The sequence below is a fragment of the Pinus tabuliformis genome, chromosome 8 (genome assembly GCF_031772625.1).
Source record: "Pinus tabuliformis cultivar Carrire ecotype Pingquan chromosome 8, CPIR1, whole genome shotgun sequence".
NCBI classification, from domain to species: Eukaryota; Viridiplantae; Streptophyta; class Pinopsida; order Pinales; family Pinaceae; genus Pinus; species Pinus tabuliformis.
In genome coordinates, this window is record NC_142294.1 from 1,901,511,861 (window position 1) to 1,901,531,648 (window position 19,788).

The 19,788-nt window shown below is 37.6% G+C and overlaps 1 pseudogene; it reads right to left on the bottom strand.

Annotated features, from left to right (window-relative positions):
* Positions 1-19,558, bottom strand: part of LOC149244016 (peroxisomal adenine nucleotide carrier 1-like) — a 71,742-nt pseudogene extending 52,184 nt beyond the window's left edge.
* Between the last annotated feature and the right edge of the window lie 230 nt (positions 19,559-19,788).

Consider the following 19,788-nt stretch of genomic DNA (forward strand, 5'->3'; position numbering starts at 1 on the left):
TCTAGTGGTCTCTAGAGAGAAGACCATGTTGTGGCATCAAAGGCTTGGACATATTAGAGAGAAGGGCCTTCGAGTACTTCATGGTAAAAGTATGGTAAAAGGTATGAGTAATAGCTCTCTGGATTCTGATTTTTGTGAAAATTGTGTATATGGGAAGCAGAATCAGGTGAGTTTCCCCTCTGGTGGTAAGAGGGCGAAACAGATATTAGAACTTGTGCACAGTGATGTGTTTGGACCTGTGAAGGTTCCATCACTAGGTAATTATATGTACTATGTATCATTTATAGATGACTTCTTAAGGAATACATGGATATATTTCCTTAAGAAGAAATCTAAAGTCTTTAACAGGTTTAAAGAATTTAAGGCTCTGGTGGAAAACCAGACAGAGAAGAAGATAAAGGTGCTGAGGATAGATAACAATGGAGAGTTTTGCAACAAGGAATTTGAAGAATTTTGTAAGAAGTGTGGTATAGCACGGCAGAAGACTACTCCATATACACCTTAGAAAAATGGAGTTGCAGAAAAAATGAACAAGACGTTGATGGAAAGGGCAAGAAGCATGCACAGTGGTGTGGGGTTAGGACAAGAATTCTAGGCAAAGGTGGTGGAGACATCATGTTACCTTGTCAACAAATCACCTTCATCGGCATTGGAGGATAGGACTCCACAAGAGGTATGGACTGGTAAGAAACCCTCTCTTTCATATCTGAGGGTATTTGTATGTGATGCATATGTACATGTTTCAAAGGAGAAACGAACCAAGTTGGATAGTAAATTTGAAAAGTGCATCTTTATTGGGTATAAGGATGGTTTAAAGGGTTATAAGCTTTGGAACCTAGTAACAAGGAAGGTTGTGTACAGTCGAGATGTGGTGTTCAGAGAGGTAAAAGATGTTATTAAACATGAATTCCAACCAAAGGAACCTGAGAAGATATAGTTTGAGCTTAAGGAGGAAGAATCAAACTCTACATCAGAGGAGGAATCAGAATATGAAGAGCCACAAACTCCGGGTGTGAGAATATCAGTTTGAGAAAGAAGACAGATGGAAAGGTATAGTCCATCTGCTTCCTATTCAAATTTTTCTTTATCTATTACTGATGATGATCCCAGAAATGTGAAGGAAGCAGTAGATTCAGAGGATGGAAAACTATAGAAAGAGGCCATGGTTGATGAAATGGCATCTTTGCACAAAAATGAGGCTAGGGATCTGGTGGAGTTTCCACCTAGAAGGAAACCCATTGGTAGTAATGGGTGTTCAAGAAGAACACAAACGTAGAAGGAAAGGTGGAGAAATACAAAGCTCGGTTGGTAGCAAAAGGTTATTCCCAAGTGCCAGGAATTGATTTTAGTGATATTTTTGCTCCTGATGCCAAGGTAGCTTCTATTATATTATTTTTATTTGTTGTTTCTGCTTTTGATTTTGAGGTAGAATAGATGGATGTGAAGACATCAATTCTTCACCCAGATATGGAAAAGGAGATCTACATGAAGCAACCTGAAGGTTTTGCGGTGAAGGGTAAGAAAAAACTTGTATGCAAGTTAAACAAGTCTCTGTATGGGTTAAAATAGTCACCAAGGATGTGTTGTCAGAAATTTGATACATTTATATGGGGACTTGGCTTCACCAGAAGCAAAGCAGATCATTGTGTCTATTTTAAATTAATTGGTGACCGTGTTATTTATCTGATCTTGTATGTGGATGATATGTTTCTGGTTGGAAATGATAAAGAAATTATCTAGGATTTGAAGACCCAATTGTCCTCCAAATTCGACATGAAATATCTTGGTGCTACAAACTATATTTTGGGCATGGAAATTAAAAGAGACCGGGAAAAGAGGAAGCTCTGGTTAAACCAGAGGAAGTATGTCGAGACTATACTGTAGAGGTTAATATGCAGGATAGTAAACCGGTGAAGGTTCCTATTCCTGTAGGTGTGAGGTTATCTTCTGAACAGTGTCCCAAGACACAAGAAGAGGAAGAGGAAATGTCCCGTGTTCCATATGCAAGTGCAGTCAGTAGCCTAATGTATGCAATGGTATGTACTAGACCAGACATTGCAGATGCAGTGGGAGTATTGAAGAGGTATATGTCAAAACTAGGGAAGGAGCACTAGACAACAGTGAAGCAGGTTTTCGGATATTTGTGTGGCACTAGTGATTATGGTTTGTGCTACCAAGGAAGACCAGGATTGGACGGAGTGTTGGATATTCGTGGCTTTGTTGATGTAGACTAGGTTGGAGATCTAGATCAAAGAAGATCTACAAGTGGGTATGTGTTTAACCTATTTGGAGGTGCAGTCAGTTGGATGAGTAAGAAACAATCTGTAGTGGAATTATCAACTACAGAGGAAGAATACATGGCAACCACTCATGCAAGCAAGGAAGCAATTTGGTTGCAGAGATTTTGTTCTAGTATGGGGTTAGTACAGGGAGCTATAAGGATATATTGTGACAACCAAAGTGCAATTTTATTGGCAAAGAACCCTGCATATCATTCAAATACAAAGCACATTGATGTTTAGTATCACTTTGTGAGGGATATGATAGAAGAAAAAAAGGTGTTGCTAGTAAAGGTGGACACTTTAAAGATTATTGCAGATGCATTGAAAAAATCTGTGAGCTCTGAGAAGTTTTCTTGGTGTAGAAAAACAATGGGCATTGCAGGGCTAGATAAATGACTAAGCCCTCTTGTGGTCCCCTGTGGAAAGAAAACAACAAGTGGGAGAATGTTGGGTTGTGTTATATTCTTTCCACGACTAGACCACGTAGTTAACCGAGGGGTTAGAAGGGGGGTGGAGCCCCACCTTCGTTGCACCAATTGTGTCGTTGGGGGGTCATAGAGGGTTTGAGGGGTGCAGGTAACCCCACTCTATGTTTTTGGACCCTATATTAGGTTGGCCGGAACTACCTATGGTTTTGTGCATGATTTTTCACACATGTTTTTGGACGCAATGTTTTTCGATCCATGGTTTTGGACGTTATGGCTTTCGGTCCATGGTATTGGATGCTTAGGCATGTATAAATATGTATTGTAACATTGAAAGGAACATAATGAAAAATCAAGCTGGTTCCTGGTTTTTGGATCCAGCAGAAAATCTCTGTGTATATGTGTTTTATGCGTTATTCTCTTGCATTGTTTATTTTCTGTGTTTTAGAATTCGTATGTAGGTAATTTATGTATGGGGTTAAAACCTACAACGATGATTGATAGTGCACAATGGTGTCCGCGTATTCTTTGATGATATATTCCTCGAAAAAAACTCTTGCCTCCATTGCTTCCAGGTATATTGATTTGGAACCTATGTCCAACTCCTCTTGTAACATGCACAACTTAGTCTTGAGCAAGGTCGGACCGACGATGTACATCTGCATTGACTTGCAAATCTGCGTTGGTGGCCATGAGCATCAACTGATCAAAGTACGCATCAAGCTCCATTCTAACTTGGTTCTTCTCGATGAGCATACCAGTTGACGGGGTGCCATACTTTCTGACCACGACATCCAAACTCCTAAACAATTGTGCATACGAAGCCTCAACATTGGTGATGAGTGGTGGGAGTTCCTCATGGTTCCAAATCAGGCTTCAGATATGTGCTTTGTCCAACTATGCTTGCGGCTTCATAATCTTGTGCAAGTGAAGCGAAGATCCTTTGTACCTCATTTTCCATGTTTGTACATGATCAACAACGTCATGTATATCTGTGAGTGCTCGTGTTATCTTGGTGCAGTGCTTCTAATGACCATGTAGATGGAAAATATCCTTGTGGACAGTGATGAACCTGTCATACAGTCTCTTCGTAACTGTCTCAAGAGCCGATACTTCAGTAAGTATTGCTTTCTTCATCTCTGCTCTAGAATATCCTGTTGATTGTTCCTCTTTCTACCTAGCTGCTTGAAAATTTTTAGCCATGCGCTTGTTTTCTCCTATCAATAACTTCACACTCGAGCTTGTGGCTTTGGCATAAACCTTTGTAGCATCGGCTAAGGAAGTTGGATTCCTTCATACATATGACACAATCAACCATTATTTAAAGTGTACAGGTGATACACGCTCATCCAGGGTATGAACTCTACGTGCTTGTACACATTTGTTCCCAGATTATCATCAAGGAGAACAATATTCCCTTACTCACTTGGGACTTGCTTTGTTGTTGGAGCTATTGAAGCCTGTGGAGTGACCTCAGTTGTGTTTGGCATGAGGTCAGTGTCCTGATCTTGTTCTCAATGTTCCATCTTCGTTTCCATCTGTTTTAATATTTGTTCATTGTGCTAAGAAAGTTCATGTTCTTGCGGCTACTCACCCTGTTCCTCATCTGCTGTTGGTTCTGATTCTTCAACCTGTATCGGCGTAATTTGTTTTGTTTGTGTGTCTTGCACTTCCTCCTATTCCTATTCCTATTCCTATTGCGCTTCCTTCTTTCTTTTTACGTAGCTCCTTTTCTTCTTTGAGCTTGTGCTCTACTTCCTACAACTTCCTTTCCATCTCTTCCAACCTCTGCTTATCTCTCCTCTTCTGCACTCCTCTCCTATCGCGTTGTCACATATTTGCTTCTATCTCCAAAGCTACCCTCTCGAAAAGTGGACCTACCTTGAACTTGTAGCTTTGCTCCATCTCTGTGCTTTTGGAAATCTTCCTCTTGCCTTTGTCTTGCACAGGTTTTTTCCCTGCTACCATTATTGTTGCTTCTCCCTGTGGTGCTTCTACCTTGAGTGTTGCTAGCCACTCTACTACCATGATGACCGGTTCATTGAGCCTATAGGAGTTATAGCAATATCTCCATGGGTCTTCCTCTGGCAAATGAAACGCACCGTGGATCCAAGAATACTACACCCTCGCATAGTGGTCCCTACATACACCATGTGGATCCTACAGATTGAAACTCCTGGTGCTAAACTTAAACTTCTTGAAGTCCTCGACTTCAGAATTCACTTATTTCAAGATTCAAATCACATACAACCCATTTCGCAAAGGAAGCATATGCCATGGTGCCTTCTTCTTCCTGTTCAATCCAATTGATAACCCTGTCAAGATGCAGTATGCAACCTCCTACATGACCATATTGTCTGTGGAAAACATCAGCAACACATGCATATCTTTCTCGGCATTGTAAATCCTGATGGAGGTGCCATCGAGTGAGGAATACCAATCTACAATGTTTAGCAATGCCTCCATTGCTTCTTGGGACATGCAAGGAAGATCTTGTTCAAAGATCATCGTGTACAGAGTGGCGATGAAGTAGTCAGATAGTCTATCCATGACTCCTCGGTAGCTGCATTCTAAGAGAAACTTGCAATATACATTCACAAAATTCTCTGAAGGTGTCCATGCCCAATCCTTGTTAGGAAATTGTTGACGGGCACAGATTCCATCAAGCAAGTAGGCAGACATGAAGAATCTTGTTTGTTGATCCATGGGCGTAATCCGGGCAATGGATACATGTACTTCAACTGGAGAGAAAACATGTTGGACCAATTCAAAGGTTTTCATTCACTTTCCAGTTGATCCAATATAACAACCCAACTTTATGGGAATGTCTCCGTACTCCCTTTGCCATACAAGTGGCATGCAAATATGACCAAGAATTGGTAAGCGTTCTTGAGTTTCTTTTTCTTCTATATCTGGTTGGGTGCCATCCTGAACTTTGATGGTTGATCCAGGTCTGGGTGTGACGAAGGACCCTTCCAAGACCTTTTACTTTCGTGATATGTTAAATTGCATTTTTAAAAGAACATAAGAGAATACATCTGCATGTTGTAAAGAAGAGGAACATGACAATCATCAACACATGAAAACATAAGTCGTTGATAATGGAGTTCGTCTAGGAGGGACTACATCTCCGGGATCCGGTGTCAAGATGGTGTAGGCCACTGCATTAAGTGTTGTCAATAATGATGATGTACATAAGAGATGATGTCGCTATCATACAAGGAAAATTCCCTCACATAGGAGTGGCTCTAAGAGATGTTCTGCTACAGGAACTCTCAGTCAAAAAACTCCTATCAGTATGACACAAAACTCATGCATGATGATCATCCCACCAACATGGCATAAAAGGGATCTCAATACAAACATGCATGACGAAAACATGAGTATCCCATCAACATACAACAATGGATCTCAAAACACAACATGACGAATCATGACAACAAGTACATCACACATATGATTCTACATCACATCAAGCAGGAATCATGAAAACATGTAAGAAACAAGATCCCACATCAAGCATCAACAAGGATCTGTGCAACACAATGCATAGCAAAAGAAGTACATCAACACAGCATATAACTCACATCCAAGGGGCCATTTGAAGAAGCGGATGTCAAACTGCTGAAGTGGTTCATGCCATCTATCTCATAGCATAAATTGTAGCGAAATCATTGCTCACACATGAATGTTGACACTTGCATTCCACTTAGAAAAGTACCTGAAGAATAGAATGAGAAAATGAGAAATCTGAATGAACCATCAGATTTGTGGCCTCGAATAGTGCGAAATCGACTGTCTAATTTTTGAATTCTGAGAAATTGAGAATTTGGGGCTCAAGGAATCTTTTAGATTCCCCCTAGATTCCCCAAAGATTATGCTCCATGGGTGGACTGGAAATCTGCAACTCGAAAGGCGAATCTAACCTTGCCATTATGATCCCTATGAAAAACCATGAAAGATGACCGTAAAATTGACTATATTCCGATATGGAGAAAAATTACCTCCTCAAGAAAATTTCAACGATCATGGTTCCACTCCCTGTTTTTGCAGCAATCATGGTTCCACCTGCATACTGAAAAATGGCCAAAAAATGCAGAAGTATGATGGAGAATTCCATTGCATTTGTGGCGTCGAGAAGTGTTGAAACGATATAAAATTTGTCAAAATCTGACAAAGTGAAATTTCACCCATCCTGCAAAATGTTGCCTCGAACTACGTGCCAAGATTCTGCCTTCCCTGTCTCGAAATCCATGCCCGCTCCTGGTTCCTCCATTTCCCCTTGCACTGAAAAAACTTGGTTCTTTTAAAAGTTTTCGGGTGGATTACCCAATGCAAGAGGTTTCACATAATGGTAAAAATAGTCGTTGGTTGAGGAGGGGTCAGGTGGTCAAACCCTACCCCTCCTTGTTTTATACATTACGATTTGTTTCATTCACAACCACATACATACGTATATTTTTGTGAACTTATTATGGCCAAGAGAGTACAAAGACCTTCCCAGATCTTCCCAAGGGCAACCTGAAAACATGAAGAACTAAATGTGCGTGCAAAGTTGGTGCAGATATGAGTGAATGGACATGCATGTAATTCAGGTAAGTGCAAAAATCATTCCAACGACAAAACCATGAAGCTCATGAAAAGAGCCACCATGACAACGACTGTTAGTGCAAAAAAAATGTTATTCATGCAACACTAAGGAAAGGCAATACAAAACTCGAAACAACACTTTTACAAGTTGAATACATTGAAATTCCAACAGTCGTTCAATAAAACAAGGAAAATACCACTCATACAAGCCAAGAAATAAAAAGCGATGGAAAAAAGTGGCAAAATACATGAAAAAAAAACTTACCCGGAAAAGTTGTGTCGACTATTACGAAGGTTAATAGGTGTCTCAGTAATTCCAGAGCTCTAAGGTTGAATGTGACGAATGAGCTCTGAGGCGTCATTTAAATAGATTTGGAAAACTTAGGGTTTATGTCATGCATGCCACAAATCTAGGAAAAAGTGACACTTGACGGGGAGTTTCTAAAATTGACTTTTCATGTAACTCTAGCTACTAAAAAGAGATCCCTAAATCTATGGATGCTTTTCTGCTTTTTGATTTTTTGATTTTTTGGGTTAAGCTTCCTTGCATGCATGGAAGGATTGTGTATTTATTGAGGGAACGAGGCAACCTATTGGCACATGCAACGTACCATCACTTGGGAAAAATCTTATGCATTGTTTATGGGTTGAGTGGCCCTCGCTGGCTAACCAACTCTACTCAATTTTCCAAAGTAAGGCCAGTTGGCCTGAACTGCACAATTTTTTAGTGCAAGGCAGCTGATCGGCTACTCTGTGTAATTTCTGAGGGAAAGAAAGACTGACCTACACGATTGCACAGTTTTCCCTGACAGCTCAATGACTGGATGTGAACCAAGTGTTGGGTCAGCTTGTGGTTAGTCGATGGAACAAGTGGTTCAACACAAGCTGTTAAGCGACAGATAAAATCAAATAAACACAAGTACCTGATCATTGTAGGATAACTGCTATGATTTTGAGGAGGAAGGCTCCAAAACGAAGTGAAAGAAAAAATTTGGAGGGTGGTTGTAGCCGCTACAACAGCTTCCTAATCTACAAGTTCACTTGTGGCATCAAGGAATCAGAGACTCTATGGGTCGTTACCTTACTACTTATGCCTCTCATGGGTAACATGGTGTATACACCTATGGTAGAATTTGTGTTGAAATCAATATCAGTAAAGGGATATCATACCAAACTAATTAAAAAATTGATGATTTTCATTGGACCCAGGCTTTGTACTATGAGAACACTACTTTTTACTACCACTTTTATTGTCAAACATGCCACTTAAAAAATTCTTGCTTGGTGTTTAATTCTCAACATAAGCAGAACATTCACAATTCTAGATCTAAACGTTAAAAGACTTGCAACCCTCCTCATATGGAGGGACAGACCTCCTTTATGTCATACAAGGATGATGAAGAAGTTTATGATGAAATGCATTTTGGGGACAACGTCCAAGACTCAATGCCTCAAACATCTCCTATGGCTCCTAGCGTGGACCATCCTCCTTCTGAAAGAATAGAAATATTGAATAGTAATTCCTCTTCGGGTATATTGAAATGAGCTCATGAGTTTTATTCTTTAGAGTCTAATAAGGAATCTCCTTCAACACACAATAATAATTCGTAGATTGCTTTGATTGAACCACCTTTGAAAGGTTGGGTCAAGGTTTGGAAAAAGAAAAGAAAGAAAGGTCACCTTGAGGATTAGCCCCAATTTGGGTGATTATTCTCTCTAGTTGTTTCTTCTATCCCTTTAAGTCTACTTTGTTATTCCCAATACCATTCATCTCCTCTTTAATAATGTTAGTATGGGACAAACTATGCCAAAAAATGAGGCATGATTTCAAATGATGTAATTTTGTTTTTTTTTTATCAAATAGAATTTTCGGACTTAAAAAAGAAAATAGATATTGTTCATTTAGAATAAGTTTTTGTTGAAGATAATGCTTAATGTGTAAATGCTGATAAATTGTTACAACATTATCAACAAATTTTGAGTTTTTTTTTGCATAAATAAGGGTTCAACAAATTAGTAGGAAGTAAAAATTAATCTCAAATAATTAGTTGGAAATAGACTCATATTATTAGTAGTAGTTTCCATAGTTGTAGAAATGTGAAGGAAATTTCCATAGTTGTATAAATATAAAGGCTATATATGAATGTATTAATGTTCTATGCAAATAAATGAAAAGGAGAACTAAAAATATTAAGAATTGATATATTTGATATTTAGATTCAATGTCTCTATTGTTTTTTGTCCTTTTCTAATTGTGTTTGTGTCCTCAAAATTTATACATTTTGGTATTAGAGTTGCATTCCATTATTGTAAAACATTTAATTATCTGTGAAGCTTGTTTAACGAGAGCAATTGTAACAACCCTCATAAAACTTCCATGTAAAAATATATAAGACCACAGTTGATGGAACACGTATTCCAAGCTGAATGGTGGACAAGGCATCCTAGTCTGGGTGTTCATTTAGTTGTTTATGGCTAAGGAATTTGGCAAAGGAAATGGAAAAGGCTTTCGAAAGGTAAAATGATATTTTTGACACATTTATTTATGAAAATAATGGAAATTGGGAGAAAAAGAAGGTGAAAGGTCACAGGTTGCATGTGAAGAGGAAAATGAAGGAAAATAATGGAAAATTAAGAAAATAGAGGCCTCATTCATAAAAAGGCTTCTATGGATTAGTTGTTAACCTTTTGCCAGTGGAGTTTTGGAGCTTTCTCATACTCTTGGACAATTAGAGTTTTCTTGGAGCATTTTGGCATTGGAGCAACAAAGGCAAAGAAGGGAAGAGGAAGCAAAGATCAAGCAAGGGAAGGGAGGATCAAGTAGCTACATTAAGCTTCATTGTAGTTATCAACTTGCATGTGTATTTTCCTTGCTAGAGTTGGCATGCATGGCATTGCATGTGGTTATTTTTAATCAAGGCACGGGGTTTTCTAGGTGTAACAGTGTTTTCAGCCTAGCCTTTCCATTTGTAGATAACCATGGTGTGATGGTGTTCTCATTTTTTGGTTGAGCTATATTGCCGAATGGATTCGGAGATGAGTGAGGTGGATCTAAGAAATGATAGAACACATGACTTTGCATGGGGAAAGGGTTTCACACTAGGGAAAAAGGGTTTTTTGGTTAGGGGAATGAGTTTGGAGGGTAATTTGCTAGGGAATTGTGTGAAACCAAGGGGTAGGAGTCAAAATGAAGGGAAAAGGAGCTTTCGTAAGAAGTGAAGGGGTAAAAGGGGAAATTAGTAAGTATGTATTGTGGGGTGAAATAGAATACGGGGGGGGATGTTAACCAAATCAACTTATGAGCATCCTTTTACTTTCATAACTGCTTCTACACACTGAAACACATGATTAAGCATGATGAATGTGCTTATGCCTCAAATAGCTTGTATTTCTGCAACCTTTCTTCTACTTACCCTTTTAATTACCCTAACAGTTTTTCTTCCCTTTGTTGTGTGCATTTAAGCTAGCAAACCCTTTATTTCCTTTTTCTTTTATGAAACAAACTATGTACTTCTAACCTTACATCTTCTAATGGCTCAAATTAAGCTTATGAGCACATTTTATTTTCTATATCTAACTACTAATCTGCCAAGATTAAACTGTTTGGCTAGATCTTATTCTCTAACTATAAACATGAAATTCAAAGCATGAAGTAGTCAAGATTAAACAGTTTGACTATCATGGGTTGTGGCATTAATGACAAGATACACACAACCATTATTTGGATAGTAAAGTAAAAAAGTAGTGGCACTTGGACTTGCACACTTTCATGATCTATTTTTGTTTGGGGTTCATATTGTTTCACTTTTTTGATCTTTTCTTATTCTTTTTGTCCTTTGATATTTATTTTAGGACATACCCTCTTTACATTTTTTAATTTTAATATGGAAAACATTTGCAGAAAACAAAGGTATGTACAATATTACAAGACTTAACATCAACCAATTCAAAAATTATGAATCCAATAATTATAGGACTCTAACACATGGCAAGCAGCTACAATTATTGCTACTGTATGGACCTGCAAAAAGTACGCCCTTACTATTGTTGTTCCCACCGACTGAGTGCACCCTAGTAATGTGGAGAAGACTGTCATAGTTAAGCAAGGTAGAAAATATAACAAAGGATATGAACCAACTGATCAAAAAATATTACCATAGTGATAAATTGAATCATTAAAAGAGTGACTAGCATGGGAAGACACAAAGTTAAGTCAAACAAAGTATAGATCGAATAGTGATTCAATACACTGCATTTTTTAATGTTATTTTCAAAAATGTTTACCGTAGATAACAAAAAATTTACTACATGGTTCTAGGAAAAATCATCTCAATGGTAAAATAAATTGTTTCAAACCCAAAGATTGAGAGGAAATTGACTTAATGTACAACAAAATGTTAGTATTTTGTTAAGTTGCATCTGCAATTACTGAGATGTGTTGATTTGATGTGATACAATCTTAAAGCCATGTTCAACTTACAATGAGTCTCTAGCTTTTTTGTTGTTAAAGTTGTAGATATATTTTAGCAAAGCCATAGGCTTTGATCATGATGAAATATAGTTAAAGTGTTTTCTCTGGATTTATATAGCTTTCATAGTTTAGTTTCAATTATGCATTTTCCCATACCAAGTAAGAAATTAAAAAACCATTTAGCAGACAAAGAACATATCAATCAAAGCTAAAAATGTAAAATAGAACAGATAACAGATATACAAATGAAAAATGGAACATCTTAACTCAGAAAATCAATAGATAGTGTGGTGTTAATAGTACTTGTATAGCAAGATTTGATGTCAGTAGTAAAGACACACCAACTCTATCGAATGCCTTTTTCCAATAACCCTCAGTACAAGTTTGCCAAAGTCCCTTTGATTTCCCAAATGTGCTAGTTTGTATCCAAGTAGAAGCTGTGTCTAGTGCCTTTCCAAAAAAAAATAAACCACCACATAACAAAGTGTTGATGTATAGATTTTCACAAGAAATGTACAAGTCAAAATACCAAAATTTGGCTAGAAAATCCAAATCACCAGGGAAACACAAGAAGAAAAGGAGCTTTACCTGTATCATCACAACTATGTAAGTTCCAACTATCGCAACTATAGCCAAATTTTCCTTTGTTCACATATACTTGTTCCTACTTTGTTTCAAGTAAAATCTCTTAAAGTAACTATATCCTAAAAAGTAAATATATTGAGATATGAATGATTGTAAATTTTTTGTGCCAAGGTCCTGATACAAAGAATGAAATTGCCTAGTGGAAACCACCTCCCACAACACAATAGATAGATGTTTGCACATTCAAGCACAAAATATAATGAGAATCAGTAAAAAGTGCAGCTTCATTTACAATTCATTTCCATAAGTGAAATTACAAACTATAGTAATAATGACTCATATTTACAGTGGGGGTTCTAGAGTTATAGTACTTTTCATCGATGCATAACTGTTCTACAAGCCTATGGTAGGGAAGAAGACATAATTTATATAATACCCCTCATAATCCTCGAAGACTAGGATGAAAAATCCTATTTACTTAGAATTAGTTGGAATCATTAAAACATTTCAAACTAAGGTGAATTCCAAAACCTTGACAACATAGTGTATGCAAAAATTTCAATGGCAGCAGGCAACATTGAGCAATCATAATATCATATATGCAATGCAAACAATGAACATGCCAAAACAATAAACCTCCACAAGATCAATATTCAATTGTCAATAGAAAAACGACAACCCTCAGAACACTATAGCTAAACCAATCCTTATCATATTCATCTATTGATACATATTATAGGTGATAGAAAAGAGCGTTATCAGACTCTCTCAACAATTTTACTATAAAATATTTTGCAACTTTTTGATCAAATGGTGGAGCGCTATCTTAATATTTGTCCCGAAACATAGGAAATGAAGGCTTATGCCTCTCATGCTAAAAATTATTGCTAATCGATTCATATGAATAACACACTAAAAAAAACATGCAAATGGAAATAACTGCAAGTCAAGACAAACAAACTGTCAAACACATACATGGTGGAGGCAATATGAAAGATAAACATTAGATTGCTTTTCTTATTCACAATGATACATATTTATAATACATAGGAGTGACCCTTGGTTTCATATTCCAAGTGGTCCCTTGGACTCCTTTTGGCTATTCAACTTCCACACCAACCCTTAGAGGATTAGGTGTCCAAAATTCCCCCCCTTAATCCAAAGGGTTATGTATGAGTCCAAGAAGAGAGTTGTAATACAAAATGTGCAAAAAATGCATGGCAGCACTAGGCTGAATGTGCTCTATGAAATGTTGGTATAAGGGAGGTGGTTTAAGGATGACCACCAACACTGGAACGCTTAGTGCAGTTCCTAGAACTCTTCCAAGTCTGGCATGAAGCTCAGGTCTTGTGCTAGAGGAAGTGCCCCTGATGTTTTGAAGAGGGAAACCTTCAACCATGAAAGGGAGGTCTCACCCACATAAAAGGGAGAACCTCAACCTGAAAAAGGAGGTCTCAACCTATGATGGTTTAAGGATTACCACCAAGTCTGGAATGCTTAATGCAATTCCTGGAACTCTTCCAAAACTGGCAAGAAGATGAAGTCTTATGCCAGAGGAAGTGTCCCCAATTCTTTGAAGACGCATCACCAACTAAAGACATGCTCAGGGGCATCTTTGTCTCTGGCTACAACTCTGAATCTGGTATGGCAGGTTGTGGCTCAGGCTCGCTTGATGTGGCTTTGAAGCTTGTAGATGACCATCATTTCCCCCCCTGTCAGATACAAGGTGAGATGATGGGGAAAACTCAACTAACTCAATTGCAAGACTTTTCAATACTGTAGAACAAGTTCTGACATATGACTGGAAAATCTTCTTGGTTGTTGATGCCTATTGCCAAGAAGTGATCCATCCAAGATGAATCTTTTTTCTTGCAGGAGGTTTGTTTTTGGAGCATCTGTTTGAAGAATGACTAGTTTTATGACAGTGCTTACATGGATGAAGATTAAAACGGTGATCTTTCATATGGCCAACTCGGTCACAGTTTTGGCATTTCACAATCTATTGCTATGGAAGAGAAGCAGAAGCTAAAACAGTTGAAGGTGAACTGTCATGAGGAGAAGGTGAAGATGAATCGTCCTAAAGAAATCCAGCACTTTGAAATTGGATTGGTTTGGAGTAGTCTGGAATATGAAAGGACACTTCCTTATCATATCCAAGACCAATTTTGTGCTTGTTGCTGACAAGCTCTTCCCAAGGCCTGATGACCGACTTGAGAAGTGCAAACTGAATTTCTGCATCTGCATGTACAACTACCGCTTCATTGGGTACTAAATCTGAATGAACTATAACACTATTGACTTGCTGCTGATGGGTTGTTGTCTCAATGTTCTGAACAGAAACAAGTTCAGAACGACGACTCCATTGTTGTAATTCTGCTTGTTGTAGCTGAGATTCAAGCTGCAAAAAGTCAATTTTCTCTTGTGCATTTTGTAGATAGACCTGAATGTCTGTTAGAGAAACTTTGCTCACTTTTAATGTATCATGAGGAGTAGACAATATCAGAGTTTTGAGGAACTCTAATACTTCATTGATTCTGGCCATTTTCTCCAATGTCAAACTTACACTTTCAAATATGTTCACAACTATGAACCAATGTCACTGCAAGGTATTCTCAAAATTTGTTCTCCGAGAAAACTACAATAATCAAGTGATATTCTTCCTTGAGGAATGAACCAAAAGCAAGATTTTAACTCTACAATTATTCTCCAAATCCACACACAACGATGGTTGGTTGCATTCATATACAAGGAAAAGTATATTGTGCATTCCCAAACAATGAGACTCAAAACAGGAAATAGGTCAGTATCAAATCTGGTTACATAGACCTTGGTCCAGCATCATGGTGAGGATAAAAATCTTGTGCAAAATTGTTACAGCCCTAATTTCTCCTCAGGGCATTTTGTGGCATTCAAGTAGTTGAATATTATAAAATAAACATTTTTTTGTACCTTTTCAACTTCTCATGGAATTGACTTGCTCAATATGACTAATGGAATGGCAAGGGTGTAATGCATTTAGTAGTTGAACTCATTGCAAATGACGTCAGATGCTTTTCCATCAAACATATGAATAGAGCGACCTTGCTGGAATCTTTCAAGCTCTGTTTAGGAATAATCAGTTGTGGCAGCAATCATTGTTAAGCTACAGGTGGCCATTCTATGTTTGCATAACCCTTGTGCGTTGAATTCCCTCTTGAGGTTGTGTTTCTCTGCCTATTGCTGGCAATACCGCAATAGTTTATTCCTCAGTGTATATATTTCTCGTACTGAATCCATACACACAACATTGTTCACAGCTTCAACAGAAAAATCAAGCATAAATAGAGAGAGCATCATCCTTGGTCAATTTGGATTGAGGACGATCTGGGCATGTAGATGGAGGGCGCCTTTTGACACCCAACATATTGAAACCTCCAAACTCCATGAAAACACCACGCCCAGATACCTCAAAAATAACAAAAACACGTGTATTTACCTCTCGAGTCCATTGATAGAGATTAGGATGTTCAATGTATATTATAAACGTGGCATGACCCAAATGACTTTACAGGGACACCCAAATAATATTCGTTGTTTCTCTTCTTCGTGGAATGGGAAGCGTTGGCATTGATGTGCAGTGTCCTCTGTTACAAACAAAGGAACCAATGGCAGTGGGAGGATAGTTTTACACGTGACCAGATCCTTCAAATTACTTTACTGGTGACCAGACGAAGAATGGTTGGCTTTGTTGAGCGAAGAGGTTCCCATGTTCTCAACTGAACAACTTAGCCCTGTAGGAGCACTTCCTTTCGACGTCCGAGAGCAATTATGAGGTGATACCCAAATCAGTTAATAGATAAAGATGCCAAAGGATCTTGAGCAGTCCAATAACTTGGTTTCATGCAAGGCTAGGTGTTCCACCAACAATGGCTTTGATATCAATCTTTTGTCCTCTTCATCTTGTGCGAGTCTCTCTACTCTCCATGCCACTGCAAGGCTGTTCTGTGATGCTTCTGATTCTCCAGACTAAGGCAGCCATTTTTGTAAGAGCATTTAGTTCATCATGGGAAAGGAGAAAACCCATATTGCGTGTGATTGAACGCTAACGTGGTATCACAATTGATATTGCACTATGGAAGTTTGAGACAACTAAATACTACTGCACTGTGATTGATGCCCCTGGCCATTGTGATTTTATCAAGAACATGATTACTGGAACATCTCAGGCAGACGCACCATCCGACCAACTTTCTCCATCGCCCAAAGCAAACATTCATGCACATCAATCAGTCAATATAGTGGAGCATACATACCAGTTCACTTGTTCAATCGTTGTGTATATAATGCAAATTGCTCCATAATCACTGCACCATATGTATCGAAACACCCATCATAACTATCATACAAAAAATATAACGCTTCATGTGCTTATGCTATGGCCTCTTTAATCACATAGCTTCCACAATTCACAAGAGAACATGTACCATCCATCATATCATTTCCAAAGCCAGGTTTTGAGACAGTGTTTAATGTGGGGCAGTGTTCACTTTCAAGCAAAACCCTCGACCAATTTCACAAGAAAAAACCAAATCATTCTACACAGGTTCAGTGCAGGAAAATGTATTAAAAGAGCAATAGCAACAGATAAATTAAACCCAGGAACATATCTCAGAAATGCAGTGATAGACAATTAATTCCCTCGGACAAAAACGGGATACACAGAAGGAATAATTTGAGAAGAAAATTCAGACCATCGTTCAAAGGGAGAGTGCGCAAGGATTCATTAATTGAAATAAAACAGCCAACACCCCAGGAGATATATCAATGCCAATTCATATCAAAAACTACTGGGTTGTGCAGAAAATTAGTGCATAACGTAGCTAATGCACGGATGGATATAACGCATAGGGACAACATATAATGGCAAGAAAATAGCTGGAGTTATAGGAGCAAAGAGTGAAATTTGGATCTGTGCTCTGACCGGTGCAGATAGATTCTGGAATATTTTAGACAATGCTCAGGTCTGACAAACACACAGAGAAAGACCACAAAAATTAGTGGCTCAAATATGAGCAGGGCAAGATATCGTCTGCTCTGATACCATGTCAAACACATACATGGTGAAGGCAATATGAAATATAAACATTACATTGCTTTTCTTATTCACAATGATACATATTTATAATATAGAGGAGTGACCCTTGGTTTCATATTCCAAGTGGTACCTTGGACTCCTTTTGGTTGTTCAGCTTCCACACCAACCCTTAGAGGATTAGGTGTCCAACACAAACAATGCTAATAAATCATTTGTTTTTCTTTGCAAGAACCCATGGTACTACAACAAATATGTTTGCAGTGTCTGGTACGTAATCAAGATGGTTTCCCTCCCTTTCCTATGGCAAAATAGATATGACAAGAATTTTGAATATTTGCCCAAAGAAAGGAGAGCTAGAATTAATAAGTTCTTGCTTTTGGATTCTACAGTTATTCAATGTTCCACTCAATTAATTGCCTTGAGAAAAGACTACAACAAGCTAGACAAGTGAGCTAAATTTCATGGAGGCCACACTTGCATAGGGGTGATAGGGATGAAGCTATTTTGATGTAATGATAGCTTAGCATGTAATCTTTGAAGAGATGACAATTATATCCCTTTCAGTGATATATAAGTATTGGGGTTTTTCCAAAATAGATAAATAACTAAATTATTATTTTATAAACCACTAACTTTGAAGAAATATTTGTACTCCTGAAAATTAAAAAATGATAACATCTATTATTTATCCAAAATAGTAAAATACTATATACAGTTTATCCATTGCAACTACTCTGAGCAATGAATTCACCTAGAAGGCACACTTATGGATCTAAGAAACTCAATTCCATGGTGAGACTATCTGTTGGATCTCTTTGGGGAGGGTAATTCAGTGAATTCTTAGAATCATGATGACCATTTTGAGAAAAATCCTAGGCAAATAAACCATGATGATCAAAACTTCATAAGCAACCAGCACAAGCTTCTTAAGACAACCTAACAATTTGGGTGTCTGATAAGCATGGAGTTACCTTTAAGCCCTGACCTTTGCCAACTCAGACTAAAATATAGTAGTCAAGATGTTCAAGGACCTAATTCCTAAAATAGATGCATCCTATTCCATAGTGAAAGTGTTTATTGGATACTTTTGGAGAGGGTGATTTGGAAAGTACCATAGGTTACTGCGACCATTATGGATAAAATGCTAAGCAGATAGGCTATGATGGTAAAAAACACTTTAAGAAAACAGTGGATACCTCTAGAGGGGGTGATTTGGAAAGTACCATAGGTTACTGTGACTATTATGGATAAAATGCTAAGCAAATAGGCTATGATGGCCAAAAACCTTTAAGAAAACAATGCAACCCTCTTAAACCATGATGAGATGGTGAGAATATAGATGCCTAATTAACATGGAGTTACTTTTAATCCATGCAAATTAACAACTCAAAAAAATGGTGGTGAATCCATGGACCTATTAATTATGTACCAAAGCATAATGACTAGACAATTCTTTTTCAGACTCAAAATCAAACACAAATTCCAGATTGGGACAATAAATCCTAGATCAAGAAACATCCATAACAAAATATATAGGTTGCATGCATTTCAATCTCAGTCAAGCTTTAATATTCAAAGCATAATGAATGATTATTGGCACAAAACCATCTAAACCAAGGTCTTATTTGCACCTTGGGGTTGCAACTATCTCTAATATTTGACTGTCGGCCATTTGTCTGAATTTGACATATGCAAGGTTTATATGGGTCAGTTTTAGTGTCCATCTTCAATGCACCCAATCCGTTGTCTAGATACAACACATCCTTACAGAAGGATCAACTCCACCAATTTTAAGCACACCAACCCAAGGATCCAGTGACCCAAATTGCAACCAGATACAAAAACCCATTTCAAAATACTCAACCCAGATGATTTCTAAGGAAATACATGTGTGAGGTACTGAATTCTACAAAACCAATTCCAAAAAAAAAAGAAACAATCCATATTAATTATAAGGCAAATATGAGTCGGAGCTACAGACCTGTATTTCTGTCGACCCCCGACATGAATCACTTCCTAGTATCTGGTACTTCATCTTACATGTATCTAAAGAATAAAATATGGTAGTGTTGACGAGCCCTCCTATGGCTCCAGAAGTTTCCTCTATCACAGATTCAAAATCAACCCACATTGCATATAAATTCCACTAAATAAAATCTATGATCTGTTATATATATATCTATATATATATATATATATATATAGATATATATAACAGATCATATATTTTATTTAGTGGAATTTATATGCAATGTGGGTTGATATATATATATATATATATATATATATATATATATATATATATATATATATATATATAGATAGATAGATAGATAGATATATGTATGTATGTATACGGTG